Here is a 13,972-nt window from a genome sequence, read left to right on the forward strand (position 1 = left end):
ATTATCCTTAACTGACACAGAAGATGTCGTAGATCTTGCCTCTGAAGACTTCTTGGCTGTCTTCCTAGGAGGAGTGTCAGAGGGGCCAGGGGAAGTTACCCTTGGCCTCTTTTGAGAGACTTCTGAGACCTTAGAGACACTACCCTCGGAAGATTCCAGAGTGTCTCTGTCCTTAAGCCTGTCGAGCCAGATGAGAAGGCGACCTTCCCTGTCTCTCACGGTCTTTTTGGGGAAAGACCTACATATTTTGCAGTCTGCAGGGACGTGGTCCGGATAAAGGCAATATAAGCGTAAGGTATGCTTATCATCCACATGGAGCCTTTTCTTCCCACATGAAGAGCAGGCCCTGAAAAGGGCTTTCTTCTGGGATTCAGACATCGAAGAAAGCAGTGGAAAGAAAACACTTACTGCCTCAAAGTGTTACTGAAGTAATCCTTGAAGATTGTAGAGTGAAGATTCACTTTCAAAGGAAAGTAGATGATTTTTAAGGAATCCTGAGAAGAGCTCAGGCTGGAGACTCCCTAGCACAACGTGCGGTAGAAAGTCTGAGGGACTGAGGCTCCTCCCAGGAAGGTTCTAGAGGGAGGTCGGAGCTGATTGGCTGACTGTGAGAGTTTGGTCCTTTTTGCATAAGGACAAAGAAAGGCTACTAAGGGGAGACCCTTAGGCCTAATTTCTCTATGTATGTCTATAGGACATTACTTTTTTATGTACCGGAGGCTCCCGTCTCGACGACGGGGAATGATTCAGGCATGTGAATCTATGAAAGACACCCCTAATACTGGATAAGCTGGTTTGCCTCTAAGGCACTAACATCTAGTCCATCAAGGCAATGTAGAAGAGCAACACGAGTTCAGATGCATAGGAGGTAAGCTGAAGAATCTTCGTGTGGAGATTTGGTTTTGCTTCTTCCACCGACATGGGCAGGTGAAGAACTTCTGCAACCTTGCAGAGGAGTGCAGTAAAAGAGCCACTTACTCCGTAAAAACTATCCATGGGCCGTCCAAATCGACAGCAGTTGAAGTCTATAGGCCATGTTCAGATGTCTTGTTGTGTCCAAGTAATCTCAGAGGACCGCATAAAGCAGACGCACACAGTGGATCTAGATTTATGGTCTGTCACCCTGCAGTCCTCAGTGGTTTCTGGTGGTTTGCAATTCCGGCCACACATACCAGTATTGCTAATCTGTCCTCATGTGAAGTCTCCTGCGCTGCTCAGATACTGCTGTTGATACATGTTGCATTTTTTCCATTTGAATCTTGGGCTCCTCTTGCCCAGAATTGGTTCTTGTGGCCTTAAACCCACTACTACTCAGGGTCTTTTAAGTAATTTGACCAAATGACTCTTCTACCCAAGTGGAAAAGTTGTCAATATTTTGCCATATGACTTGTACAAAACATGCTAGGTGTACAGGTGGCCAGATGTCCTTGTCACACTTTTTGATCTCTCATGTTATGTGAAGCACACTGAGCACCTCCGCACGGTCCAATTTTGGTCTTCGATTTTTGTGATTAAGTAAATAAGGGCTAGATGTCCAAACATTGGATTTGCTAAAAGTTTATGCAATTAGCTCACCAATTTTTTGAGAATCCAGTGATTCAACTTTTGTACTAATAGGTGGGCTGGCAAAATATCGAACCGTAGTGGGTTGCAATTCAACCTACCTCATGAATATTAATGAGGCAAATTGTGATCCACTAGGATTCATTACCATTGCAGGGATATAAGTGTTCTGGTGTCAGCAGACCACTATATCTGTGACTGCTTTCAAATAAAGCAATCTTTTTTTTAAATTATTATTATTAAATGCAGCCTGTTTTTCTTAAATAAAAACGGGATAAGTTTATTTAATTAAAAAAATTGAGTACTTTTATACAGGACCACTGCCTTTTCCTAAAAAAAGGTTTGTCAACAAGGGAGAGGGGGGCCCTTGGTAACCTTTTCCCATTTTGGAATCGGTTACCACTACCTATATGTAGTTGGTAAAATATTAAGAGTTTCGGTAACAATACATTAATACATAACATTGCACATAGTAATTTGACATTTAAAATGCACTCCTTCCAAAAATCGATTTGGTATGTACTTACAAACTCAAATTGCAATAATGTAACATGTTACCAAATCGTAATTTCTGTTTTATACATATCGAAAGGTCATTTTGCAGTTGGAATCAGAACCTTTCAGATAAAAAATCTCTTCGCACATCTGGCCCCAAATGCATTAAATAAGTATACAAGATTGTAAGGACTGTGTATGAATTCAATAAATGTAGTTTTTGCATTAATTCAATACTTTGCATATTCTGCATCATGGCCTCTCCTATCATCAATTACATTTACTGTATTTAACATTAACTTGCTATATGAAGGTGTGTCAGAATTCGCCCACGTGAACCACTGCTTCATTAAATGTTTAATTGTACCAGGTACCTGCTGATCTTACTTGGTCAACCCTAGTTACTAGAGTACTGGTATCTACTGCAGCAGAGGTAGCAGATATATGTCTATTTAAAAAGCAATGTCGCTAACTTCTAGTGTCCCGAGGAAAAGAGAGTGCCCATTGGGTTCCTGAGGCAAGTAGCCTTGAAGAACTGGAAGGCCTTACATGGCTGAAATAGAGTGGTGTCTTGGTGGCTCTATTTGGTGGCATTCTCTGACGAGGCAACGTCTATTGTTTTAGGACCTCATCCATTGAAGGATCAAACAGGTTCTTTCTATGGAAGAGGAGGTGGGAGACTTATTATGGGTCACAGGCTAAGGAGCCAAGAACTTAGACACGTCTGCCAGCCCATAAACAAGCTAGTGTTCATGATCCTGGCAGCAGTACTAATGAGTTATTACAGCTATTGCTCTGCAGCTTGCTTAAGTAGGCTAAGCATGAGCCTAAACTCATTCTCACCATAGTCTGAGAGCAAAACAGTTAAACAGTCAAGGACATGGCATTGATGTAGCCCTTAATAAACCATGAGGCTTATGAAATTGTCCGTCTCAGGGAGAGACCACTGGACTGGTATATCCTTGTTTTGTATGTCACCTGGCAAGTGGCTTTATGTCCATGAGGGCAGACATTTCTTCAATCTTAGGAAAGCTGATCAATGTTGAGGCATGGCCAAAGACTGAGCTCTCTTTGGGAGACTGGAACTTGTCGTCTAAGAACTTTGAGACTGCACTGTAAGTTTAATCTCCACTGTTATCAGCATATGGATGCCTAGTTCTGCTGCAGGGAGCGAGTGCCATAACAGAAAGTGCTTCCAAAGTGATAACAGTGTGGTGACGGCTTCAAATGACAGTCGTAGCCGTCACGTGAGTGAACAGAATGTTTATTGAAACAAGTACAGAGAACCTGCGACCTCAGCCACAGCCTATAGGTACGATGTCGCCTCAGTGTGTCCCCGGCGCTCGCCTTCGAACGCTGGTCGCGGTGACATTCTGAGTGATGTCACCGCGAGCAGTACCAAGGTAAGCAGAGCCGCCGGGGGGGAATGAAGAGGGAGATACCACACATCCCCCTTCCCTGCGGACATGGAAAACATTAGATAAGGCAATGTGCAGAAAACAAGACAGAGAAAAGCTTACATTAGGCAGGAAAGTAATAATTACAACATTACATATTGTTCAAGGCGGAATGCCAATAGTTACATCATCACATACTGATCAAAACGCCTGGGAGGTCTGGTCACTCTCCTGTTGGGCCTGTGGCCCGGGTGAGGGACACCTGACGGCCTCCTAACAGTGAAACCACTATCTAGTCTGGAACCACACTCCCCCTCCCTTGCACCTTCAGTGGCTTCTATTGGAGGGTGGTACTTTACAACTCTCCCTAGGTTCCATATTTTCCCCTCTCGGGTTTTGACTGCATTCTTGAAAGGTTTTGTGACTTTCGTGGGACTGCTGTACTCTGACCAGCTTGCCTTCCCGGTGGGAGCTTTGATCTTGATATTGTCACCTACTTTGAACTCAACCTCCCGTGTGGCCTTGCGTTGGTCATAACCTTCTTTCCTCGATTTCATGGCTCGTTCTTGCCTCCTCAGACTATCCTTTTCTATGGCGCGGTCTGACCACCCCTTGTGCCATTCCATCCACCCTGGAGCGAGCTTAGTGTTGGGTGTCCTCCCGCGGAGCAATTCGAACGGGGTGACGCCCGTCGTCTGATGCGGGGTGAACCTGTAAGCTTCCAGACGTCTCCACAGTTCTTCTTTCCAACTTATGCCACTTGCTTTTGCCAGCTGGATGCTCTCCTTGATGGTCTTGTTAAAACGTTCGACCATACCATTGGCCTCTGGGTGGTATAAAGCGCATCGCTTGTGTCTGATGCCTCTTTCTTCTAGGAAGTCTTCCATCTCTTTTGAGCACAGTTGCACACCGTTGTCAGTGAGGATGTTGCTGGGGAGCCCCTCTCGGATAAATACCTCCTGTAAGAATCCGATGACAGTCTTGGTTGTGACTTCACTGACGAGTTTTATCTCCGGCCACCGAGAATACAAATCCATGAGCACTAGAATGTACGGTGTCCGCAGCTCCCCAGTCATCGGGCCTACGATGTCCAAAGCCAACTCGTTCCAAGGTTCTGACGGGAGCGGCCTACACACCATGGGTGGCGTCTGTTGCTTCAATACCTTGTCACTATTGCAGCACGGGATGCACTCCCTGATTCTCCTTTCGGTGACCAGGTCCATGTTCGGCCACCAGTAGCTCTCCCTGAGTCTTTGCTTGGTCTTTGTGATACCCAAGTGTCCCTCGTGAGCTATCTCGATCAGGTTGTCCCTCACAGATGCAGGTGGCACGAGCCTAGTCCCCCTGAACAGGCATCCGTCTACAATGGTTAACTCGTCCTTGACGGCCTGAAAAGGACGCATTTTTTCATCTCTTTTGTCACCGTGCTTCCAACCATCCCTCACTCTTCTGCAAATTTCCTCCATGATCTTGTCCTCTTCTTGCGCTTTTCTCCACGTATCTTCACCCAACGCCTTCTGAATGGCGCAGACATTCTCAACCATGTATCCCTCTTCTTCTTCATCAGATTTCTCTCGCATTACATTTGCTTCTACACCGCTGACGAGTCTGGACAGGCAGTCAGCTGCAAGATTTTGCGTCCCAGGGACATACTCGACATGAAATGTGTACTCCTGGAGACTGACCACCCAACGCCTTATTCTGCTGGAGATAGCATCCAAACCCTTTTTGCTGAACACTTCTACCAACGGTTTGTGGTCAGTTCGGAGGGTGAACTGCGTACCCCACAGGAAGTCTCTGAATTTTCCAACAGCCCATGATACCGCCAATGCCTCCTTTTCGATGACTGAGTAGTTGTTCTCGGAATTCTGGAGTGACCTCGAGGCGAAGGCTACGGTCTCTTCTCCATCCACGCCTTTCTGGGTGAGTACAGCTCCTAACCCTTTTGCACTTGCATCAGTGGTGAGGATCGTTGCCCGGCCGGGCAGGTACGATTTCAAACTAGGAGCTTCTGCAAGAGCCCTCCTTACATCTTCGAATTCGCTCTGGCATTTCTGGCTCCATTTGAATTCGTTATCCTTTTTTAGCAATAACCTGATGGCGTAAGTCCTGCCTGCCAAGTTTCTTATGAACTTTCCATAGAACTCCAACATCCCCATGAATGATTTGATCTCGTCTTTGCTTTTGGGGGGTGACAGGTTCACGATGGTGTTCTGCAGTTCTGCCTTGGGACGTATGCCTTCTGTTGTTATCTTGTGACCCAGGAAATCCAACTCAGCACAACTGAAGACACATTTGTTCTTCTTTACAGTAAGACCTTGGGACAAAAACCTCCTCAGCACACATCTCAGCCTCTCATCGTGCTCAACTTGGTTCTTAGCGAAGACAAGCACGTCATCCTGGTAACACATGACGCCTGGGATGCCTTTCAGGATGTTGCCCATGATTCTTTGGAACACGGCAGCCGCCGAGACCAAACCGAACGGCATCCTTTTGAACTTGTAGGCGCCCATAGGTGTCACAAAAGCAGTGAGTTCCTGAGACTCCTCATGAAGTTTTATCTGGAAATAGGCCGAGGTGAGGTCAAGGGTTGAGAACACTTTGGCACCCTCCAGCGTGCTCATCATCTGGGTGATGTTCGGCAAGGGGTATCGGTCAACGACGACCTCTTTATTGAGAGCCCTCAAATCAATGCAGAGCCGGACTGACCCATCCTTCTTCTTCGCTGCCACGATGGGCGCCAACCATTCAGTCGCTTCCACCGGTTCAATTACTCCGGCCTCACACAGTTTTTCCAATTCGGATCTGACCTCTTCCTGGATGGCTATGGGGAGTCTTCTGACTTTTGCCACAACAGGCTTGGCATTCGACTTCAATTTAATTTTGTGGCAGTAATTCTTCAAACAACCAAGCCCTTCCCTAAACACTTCTTCAAATTCTTTGGTGATGTCTGACCCACATTCTTTTATTTCTTGTATCAAAATCTGGGGATTGCTGTTGGGATTGAGATACACACCCAAACCCTTCTGAGCTCGCCACCCCAAAATGTTGTCTCCTACAGTGGATACATATACTTTAGACACGGTAGACCTATTCCTGTACTCAATTTTGCTCAGAAAGTACCCTTTCATGGAGATGGGGCGCCCCGCATACCCTCCTGGCCTCAGGTCTAACCTCTTCAACATTATCCTCCCCTTAGACACGCGTGAGAACTCCTTGGCATTAATAATAGTTATCCTGGAACAGGAGTCAAACAATGCTTCTAGCTCTACCTCTCCTACTCTTATGGTGTCTTTGGGACTATAGACTTGATCTTCGTCAACCTGTGCGGTAATTTCTGCACACATGGGGCTTCTGGGTCCAGGTGCCTTCAACTCTTTCACTTGCACCACAAACTCGTCGCACACCACATTGGTTCTGTCTCTACTCTGACGACTGGCCCCCTGCCCACTCTTGCAGTATTGTTTAAAATGGCCTTTCTTACCACACTTGTTACATGTGAATCGGAGGGCGGGACACTCCCTGTCGTTGGCTAAGTGCCCTTGTTTACCACACCTGTAGCAGGTACCTTTGAATAAACCTCCAGGCCTGCCTTCCTTCTGTTCCTTACTCACAGCCTTCTGACCCTTAACTACAGACACAGTCTCACATTCAGACACCACCTCACTGACATTGGTCTTGTCATCATTCTTCTTCTCCCCTGCATCCTGCTTAATCTCCTTGACGCACTGCAACATGTGCTCTACCTGTTTGGCTATGATGAGGACCTCTCTCAATGGCGGGTCATCTTTAAGCCATAGCTCTTCACGCACTCGTTCAATCCTACAGGTCAAGACAAACTGGTCCCTAATCCTCTCTTCACTCGCTCCCCCAAACTTGCACGTGGCGGCCAATTTCCTCAATTCAGACACAAAATCTTCTATAGACTCTCCTTCCTTCTGTGCTCTCTTCCCAAAGTGGTACCTCTCCATGATTGTGCTAGTCTTAGGGAGATAGTGCAGATCTAACTTCTTCAGGCTAACTTCAAACTCATTCAGTCCTCTTGCCTCCTGTGCCCCTAAATCCGGAAGATGATCTAGGACTTCCTCCCCTTCTGCGCCCAGGTAATAGGCTAACAAAGCAACCTTCCTCTCTAACCCTAAGTTAGGCCCACACACAGTAGCGTAATTTAAAAAAACTTTTTTCCATTTTTTCCATAGGATGGTGGGGTCACCTGGGTTGGTTAAGAAAAAGGGTGGAGGGGTCACACTTTGCATGTTTAAAGCCAAACGGTCTCAGTGTGTGCTTAGAACCTGTAAGCCTGCACTAACCCCCTTGTGTGACTTGAGGAGTAATAGGTGAGCACAATAAGCCTGTACTACGAAGGTATATCAGGGAACACTACTAAAAGCCACTAACTTGCTATGGCAATGTAACCCTCTGGATCAAAAGGATATTGTACTTACAATTGTGAAAAACCAACTACAGAGGTACTTGTGAGTCCACATCCACAAGAATAGGTGAAAGGGACATTGAATTTTCAGTGAAAATATTGAACAGCAGTATAATAACACAATTGCATATATATCCTGTGCGGCCTTTGCACCATGGAACAGAGAGTATTCAGCACATGACCAAATGTAGGCAGAGAAATAAAGAGTCACCACTAGTTCAGGGTGTGAAAACACGAAGTTATCTCCCTACTGCCGGCACTGTTCCAATAGAGGTGGCAAAAACTCCTTCATTCACAACCACTGCCCACCGCTGAAACCACCAACAGTTCTCGATGTAACCAGTTGATGTCTCTGCCAAAGCACATGCAGGGTATCAATAACGTGAGGTAATGATCCGTCTCGCCTGCCGTGCCTATTTACACCCCCGTCAGAGGTGACAGAAGAGCAGCCAAACGTGCGCTCGCCAGCTGCGTGTGCTTCCGATGCAGAAGAGACTTCCCTGACGGAGAGGTGGTAGCACACCGGTTACACGCCAGTCTGAGTCACTTGAGCCTCACAGCTTGCCGAAGGGTACTCAATATTTTAGGCAGCTACCTATGCGCCAGGTCCTTTCGCGCGTTGCACTGCGCAGAGCGTGCCCTCTCCAGGTGAAATGCCAGCTTCTCCTACGCTTGAGCAACCAACACAAACTTCTTTTCCCTATGCGTGGCAGTGTCACGTAAGTGAAGGTACAGTTCCTACAGAAGAATTACAGCTGGAGGCAAACTTTCAAACGACTCCTGAGGTGGATACGTGAATTGCGCGCCTCGCTCCCGCCTTCCTTCACTACCATGCAGCGCTGATTGATGAGCTGATGAGGCTCTGCCATCCAGTGACGTCTCACACACTCTGTCCACCGCTTTAAATTCTCGCCACAGGGAGCATGAAGGAGGTTCCTCCGTATGCGCGCAGGGATGGCAGACACTCGTTACCTTTACTTCAGGGAGATGAAGATCAAAACCCGACCCGTGGTCGCCCCTTCAAGTACTTTGCTGGGCTTCGATCCTTCCTTCTCTCTCCCTCTTCCCCGGGCTGCACACTCTCCGCGCTGCCGCCTGGGTTTCCACAGCAACACGAAGCACTTCCAGACGGCCGGCTGCAAGCTCGAGTCAGCTGTTTCTCACCAGCGTGTTGAGGTCGCAGGAGGTCACCCTCGTCGCCAGTGTGGTGACGGCTTCAAATGACAGTCGTAGCCGTCACGTGAGTGAACAGAATGTTTATTGAAACAAGTACAGAGAACCTGCGACCTCAGCCACAGCCTATAGGTACGATGTCGCCTCAGTGTGTCCCCGGCGCTCGCCTTCGAACGCTGGTCGCGGTGACATTCTGAGTGATGTCACCGCGAGCAGTACCAAGGTAAGCAGAGCCGCCGGGGGGGAATGAAGAGGGAGATACCACAAACAGCTTGTTGGATATTGGTTATTTTGGTCACCAGCACTTGTTTCCGGGTAAGTGAAGCTCCAGCAAGCTGTCACTTTTGCATGAAGATGGCCTTCGTGATGGAGTCATAGGGAAATAGTTCATCCTTGAAGGACCTACTGGAGTATAAGGATGGAAATTAATACCAGCAGCAGAACAAGGTCGAGCAGTACATTTTGGGGAGGGGGGGTGGTACATGGGACTGGTCTCTGGATTCGCTAGCTGCATTAACAGTCAGCAGAAAATGCACTAGGGTGGGAGGCTGAGAGTTCAGGGGTGACTACTTAGCCATCAGTAGCAATCTCTGTGCACCAAAAGAATCTGAGCTCAAGGTGGGGAACAGCATGTTCGGACAAGAGCTGGGAGTGGTTTCGTAACTATTGGTCCAGCAGCTCCTGGTCCAAAGGAGCAGATGAAACAAATCTGCAAGACGTAGAGACCATTGGCCCAGAGAAGGCATATATAACATAGAGGTCATGTCTGTCCTGGTGAGAACAGATGTCCAGTCAATATGTAGTAGAACACCTGTAAGCCACTACTAATGGAGACAAACTGAAACATGTTCATGCAGAGTTGAACTTCCTGCAGGCTCCAAAGACCTCTGGTGGACAGTTCCTACAAGTAAGCACATCAAAATTTCAATGACGCATCTGTACCATGATGAACATTACACTGGTGCTTGGAACAAGGAGCCTTTTTACACCGGTCACCTCTGGGCCAACCAAGCTAATAAGTCCCTCAGTAGGGTCACAATATGAAACCTTGTCTCATTTAAAAATGTTGTTCTGGTCTGAATTGTCAAACTGTTACCAACAGCCTGTAGGTCTGACCTTACAGTGAGACATGAGCAATTTATGTACCCAGAACTGGTCCTAGAAACTGGATCCAGGAGCAAGGTTGCCAAGATAATTCCTGTTCATTTAAAGTTAAGCTCCATCCGTGGAAAGTACAAAGGCAAGCATCTGTTGATCTTTCTGCTGAGTTCCAGAATATACCCTTGACCAACCAATCATCAAGGTATTGAAATATCTGTTGCCTCTTCCTTCACTGCCACCAGTGCTTGCCATTTTGTGTAGATCCAAAGGCCAAGAACTCCACGGCTGGAACAGCTGCAGAAACTCATGGCGTGCTACCATTTGAAACAACTGTGTTTAGAGGTAATTGTTTGAATAGCATAGGTCGTAAAAGGACGCTAATTTCATGTTTTCAGAAATAACATTGAGTAACATTGTTTTTTTAGCTGTGATACGCAATTGGCTCTATGGCTCCTTTTTGATGACGCAGTTGAGAGTATGGAAGGTGCTGAATACTTTTAAATTACTTTTGGAACCGCTGCTAGGCAAGTGTTGGTATTCTGAATAATAATCTTCCCAAATCAGATCAATAATCAAGAGGGAGCAAACTACTTTCTTCAGTGGATACAAGAAATAATGATCTCATGTGGCAGCAGGAAGCGTGAAACTTCTTGATGCCCTCTGTCAAGAGTTGAATCTCACTAGGTCATCTGAAGGGAAGTCTGCTGGCGGAGGCAGGGAAGCCTCCCTTCCCAGTGCTATAGAAATGCTTCATTCACTGTCCTCCAGAGTAGATTTTTCACTTCATACTCTTCTTTTGCTTCAGTATCTTTGGTGGTATTTGCTCTGAAAGCCTTTGTAATGGACACAGTGGCAATATTTGCAGTTATGGAGGTGGTAGAACTACCAATTGAGCTAGCTATTGAGGAGGCAGGGGCCTTGCAGATGTCGGCTCAAAAAATGTGAGTAGACGTCTTCCATCATGGTATGTAGGTCTCTAATGAAGTACATCACAACTAGGTACACAGGCTGCTCTGAACATCCAGACATACCATAGTAAGGTTAACCACTAGATCAGCTAGGTCACAGTAATTTGTGTCAGCTTGAAAATTAACATCTTCATGTTAATCCTGCTTGTCAGCGTCTTGACCATCATTATCACCCAGGGATTTTATATGCAGCTAGCCAGGGAGCTGTAAGCATCATCTTCCTGTTCTTGAGCCTGTAGAGAAGGGACAGTTTCAGCATTGACATCTGAGAAGGTAGTGCTGAAAACCTTGTTGTCAATGGTGGTTGTGCCAATGGAAAATATAATGTTGTCAACCGTAAAACCAGAGACAGGAATGGCACAAAGGTCACCGACAGGGGGAAGCTGAGTGGTGAACGGTGTTGGTAGGGCAAACATGGTACATGCTTCTGACACAGAAAGCTGGGGTGAGGTCATCAACTATTTAAACAGTAAATTAAGGTGTTTCTCTTTCCCTTCAGCACATAATTTAGGATGTGTATCAGACTTCATACTGCAGCAGACAACACATCTTCCTCAGAACCACATCTGAAAGCATCGCAAATTTAGACATGTCCAATTGGCCCCATTCATTTGCCTTTTTGGAGGAAGCAGCAAGAAGTAGAAGATACCAGAGGATTAGGAAATATTCCAGAGAATGAGAAAGAGGTTGGGTTTGCCACTTATCAAAATAAGGGCAGAGAGAAGTGAGGAAGCATCTCATACAAAATGGGTGGTCGAACAAAGTATTGTCACATCTGGAGGAGTGGAGTTCAGATGGCTTTCGCCTCACAGGTTGGAGTTGGAGTTATTTTCAATGAAGTGAATAAATGGGCACTATTATGAAAGTAGGTTACTGAGTTTTATTGCTGTTGGAGTATTGCTGTGGGACTCTTTGCCCAATAATGGTGAACCATTCGAGGATGTGAAACTATCAAAGACATAGTTCTGAACATTTAGGTATCTACAAATACGTCATGCCCTGAAGACCGCAATCCCACAAAAAGAAGTCTTGCCAGAGGCCTCCCCACTGGAGGATAGGCTCTTATCTGAACATATAGACCGCCAAACAATCTCCATGACATACCAAAAAACTGTCAACAATATTTTGGACCCTCTCTTGCGTCTTCAAGAGCATTGGCAGAGGGATCTAGGAAACCTAGAAGATGAAGCACTGACCTCCCCGCGTGAGTTAGCCATCACACTAAAACTTAACCTAATCCAGTTTACGACACTACATAGAACTTATCTGTCTGTGGCACTCTGACCAAAATAGGAAAGAGAGACGATGCGAAGTGCACAAGGCTCTGTAGACAAGAGGGCAAGTTCTATCACATTCTTTGGGAGTGCCCTGCCATCAAAACATATAGAAATTCTATAATTTCCCAGCTGTAGAGTGTGTGTGGGAGGGAGTTTCACCCAACGCCTCAACTATATCTGCTATGGGAGGCCACTGACCTGATCCGCATAGAGCAAACATGGGTTACCCTGGGTATGATCCTAGCTAAACGAAACATTGCCCAAAAATGGGGAGCCAGAGAGGTGCAGTCTCTGAAGGGGTGGAAGAGAGACACGGACTGGTGTATGATATCAGAAAAAGACGTCTATAGAAATAAAGGATGTCCTGGGAAGTGGTACCAGCTGTGGGATAGATGGAATGCCCAGAAGGATATTTGTCCCTCCCCCATCCGTCGGTTGGACAGGGCTGAGTTTGGCAGAACTGCTGGCGAGAGAAATGAAGAAAAGCTGTAACAATTTGTATCAGATTTATTCTCAACATGATGCATTCCACGTTACTAATATGTACTAAATGCTGTTCTACTTTGCCTGAATGCTGCTGACTAAAAAACTTTCAATAAAGATATTTTAAAAAAAAGATATAGTGGTGGAGACAGATCTTACTAGATTGTGTGGGGAGGGTATTCAAAAAGTAAGGGCTCCCCCTTTCACTACAGAGAGAAATTATATTTCCAGGAATTGGTTTCAAGTTTTGTTCACAGAAGATGAACTGAAGAACTATAGGTTTCTGTGAAAGAATAGAAACGGTAGGTAATGGGGGTGGGGGGGTGGGGGGGTGGGAGGGGGGGCTTTGGTCAAGAAAGTTCTTTAATATTGGTAAGCCTTTCTTTTTGTCTACTGATTACATTGTTCAGTCCATTACAGAAATGGTTATGGAAAAAGTCCTCAGTTCTGCATTATAGGAAAAAAGCCTGTGCCTGTAATACACGTGAACAGCTTGAATATCCCTGCACTCTATTTAGACAGGCATTTACAAGTACAAAAAGAGGCTATGTTCTAGGATTGTAATCTGAGCCCTTGAATCATGAATGCATGATTATGCATCTTCAATGGGAGCTAAAGAAAATGGCATTTTGGCCTATCTCTCTGTACCAGAAAAGCTTCAAGGTGCTGATCAATGTGCTGTTGTTCTACTGTGTTGCATTACTGTATTTACTCCAAATAACTGAGCGATGCATTTCAAGCATTGTCCCTCCTCACACCATTGAACTGTTATCTTATTAATACCCATAAACCTGTGCAAAATTTCAGCATTTGGAACACCTGAAATAAAGATTATGGGGGTCATCCTATCGGGACTTGGGACCGCCCGCCATAAGGGCGGGGGTCCCGTGGGTGGTATTAGGATGTGGCCACCACAGTGGCGGCCGTATCCTGCATTTATAACATTGTAGCGGGCGGTGCTCTCTGCACCGCCCGCCACAATGCCATAAATGCATGTATGCATTTGCATAACCAATGCGGCAGGCACCGCGCGGTGCCTACCGCATTGTATATGCAAATGCAGGGGGTACCTCAGGTACCTCC

The 13,972-nt window shown here is 46.2% G+C and overlaps 1 protein-coding gene across 4 annotated transcripts in view; it reads right to left on the reverse strand.

The window, feature by feature from the left end:
* JADE2 (jade family PHD finger 2) overlaps positions 1–13,972 on the reverse strand; it is an 874,388-nt gene that overhangs the window by 267,172 nt on the left and 593,244 nt on the right. The window lies entirely within an intron of this gene.

The sequence above is a fragment of the Lissotriton helveticus genome, chromosome 7 (genome assembly GCF_964261635.1).
Source record: "Lissotriton helveticus chromosome 7, aLisHel1.1, whole genome shotgun sequence".
Taxonomy (NCBI): domain Eukaryota; kingdom Metazoa; phylum Chordata; class Amphibia; order Caudata; family Salamandridae; genus Lissotriton; species Lissotriton helveticus.